We start from the raw sequence: 2306 nt of genomic DNA, 5'->3' as shown, positions 1-2306 counted from the left end.
CTTAAAGAAAATGTGTTTCAGTTTGGAGAACACATGTACCAACAGACGAGAGGCGTTAGCATGGGGGCAGCCATGGCCCCGTCAATAGCCAATATCTACATGGCTAAATTTGAGTCCCAAAACATTCACAATGAAATGGCACCATTCTATGAGTCTGTTTCCCATTGGTACCGCTTTATAGATGATATCTTTTTCATCTGGACCAATGGGGAACAGACTCTAAAAGAATTTTTAGAATGGCTAAATTTAGCGGATAACAATCTCCGTTTCACTGCACATATTGACTCAAATAAGGTGGAAGTTTTGGATATACATATTAAACATATATTGAATCATCTTGAAGTGGATTTACATATTAAATCTACGGCGAGAAACACTTTGCTCCACTTCAGTAGCTACCACCCTAGGAACCAGAAAGATGGTATACCTTTCTCTCAGTTCCTAAGGGTTCGGAGGAACTGCACCAGTATCAAGGACTATGATGCTCAATCAGAACAGATGAAACTTAAATTTATTGCACGAGGCTACCCACACAGATTGGTAAGAGAGGCTTATAAACGAGCACGTTACTTTGACCGTGATGCCTTACTAAATTCGGAAAAAAATCAAAAAGAGCGTAAACATGTGTGCATTACCAAACACTCTCCTTTGAATGCCACTGTAAGACAAATTGTAAATTCCAATTGGCATCTTTTAAATGTGGAACCTACCCAACCAAAATTACCAAGACCAATGTTTGCGCACCGTCGCAATAAAAATCTAAAAGATCTAGTAGTGAGATCACGCTTTGAAAACCACAACGATAAGATCCCATATATACAAAAATCACTTGTAGGTGGCAATGCTATCAGAGGAACTTCGAGATGTGGGTCATGCCAAGCATGTGAAGGTATTATCCCAGGTGAGACCCTTCTATTTAACCAAATTAAAATACAAGCTAGGGAACTATGGACATGCAACACCAGTAACATTGTCTATTTACTACTATGCCCATGTAACTTAGGTTACGTTGGAGAGACCTCTAGAACCATGAAACTCCGGCTCACAGAACATAGGTCTGCTATTAAAACACGAAAGCTGACAGCTCCTTTGGCCTTACATTTTTCTGAGTTCCAGCACTCTCCGTCTCAGATTCGGTGGCGGATTTTAGAAAAAATCCATACACCCAATAATAATGGAGGAGATAAAATAAGAAAAAAGAGAGAGGTGTATTGGATTTTCTCTCTGAACACATTTACCCATGGTCTAAATAATGATCTACCATGGGCCAACGCGATACTATAGTGGCTGTGCAGTGACTAAATAGGCTTAAGTACATATGCTGTCTTACTATTCACACCTTATTTTAAAATAAAGAATTAAAAGATAGGGAAATAAAAACTAATAATACATATATAGATTCAACTGTCTGAAAACAAATACACATAAGCCCCGTAGTTAGTATCTTTCAAAATACACACATGGAAGTAATATAAATAAACCGATAGATTCATAGCTCCGGTAAAAAGGAAACCTTTCCCCTTAAGATACATGTGATACCAATTAAACCTATGATTATTGTCGGTATTTAAGCCAATGAACGCGTGTATCTCAGATTCACATCGCACAACGAGATACCGCCGGGATCCCTTGCAACCGGTCAGCCTGTTTGAGAATACATCACGGTAAGCTGCTGCGGGTAGACTAGTGAGCCGTTTAAAATGAGTAAGACAACCCCGAATTATTTTGGCTAATGCGAGTCGTACTTGCTTTCTTCTTTTCTGTAAACAGAGTCACCGAGCACTAGACTTAGCCGGCCCATTTGGACAAACCTCTAATCAGGTAACTTTTAAACTCCCATCCCGAAAGTTTATTTATGCCAAGCACACGTTCGTGCGACTTATGTTTGGTCCCGGTTGTCTGCTTTCTTACTATGCAGATTTAAGAGACACCGGGAACCTTTTTCAGCCGGTCTTTTTCACATGCAGACATCACGGTAAGCCGCCTTAGACAAGTCATTCTCTAAAAAAGAGTAAAACAAACTCTTGACCATTTTTTAAATGCGAGGCGCACTTATCCCTTTTTATAGAAACTAAGTCATCTAGCACCAGTCAGAGCCGGCCTATGTGGAAAGACTCGAAACCAGGTAACTCATCTCAAATACCGATAGGCTATCTATGCTAAGTATACGCTTTTGTATCTAATGTCAGGTCCCGTTTTTTCCGCTTTTTATCATGTAGAATTAAAAGACGCCGGGTACCTCCTGCAGCCGGTTTACCCACACACAGAATAAAAAGGTAAAATTTATGTCTTTTCAAGAGGTGCCA

General features: G+C 39.8%; 1 long non-coding RNA gene across 1 annotated transcript; it reads left to right on the top strand.

Moving 5' to 3' along the window:
* Window positions 1-1609: 1609 nt before the first annotated feature.
* On the top strand, window positions 1610-1975 carry LOC147701984 (uncharacterized). Its single transcript, XR_015297360.1, has 3 exons — window positions 1610-1664; window positions 1771-1821; window positions 1919-1975. It is a non-coding gene; the product is annotated as an uncharacterized LOC147701984 (long non-coding RNA).
* The last annotated feature ends 331 nt before the right edge of the window (window positions 1976-2306 follow it).

Source organism: Lissotriton vulgaris, chromosome 7, assembly GCF_964263255.1.
Source record: "Lissotriton vulgaris chromosome 7, aLisVul1.2, whole genome shotgun sequence".
NCBI classification, from domain to species: Eukaryota; Metazoa; Chordata; class Amphibia; order Caudata; family Salamandridae; genus Lissotriton; species Lissotriton vulgaris.
This window is presented reverse-complemented; position numbering and strand designations above follow the sequence as displayed.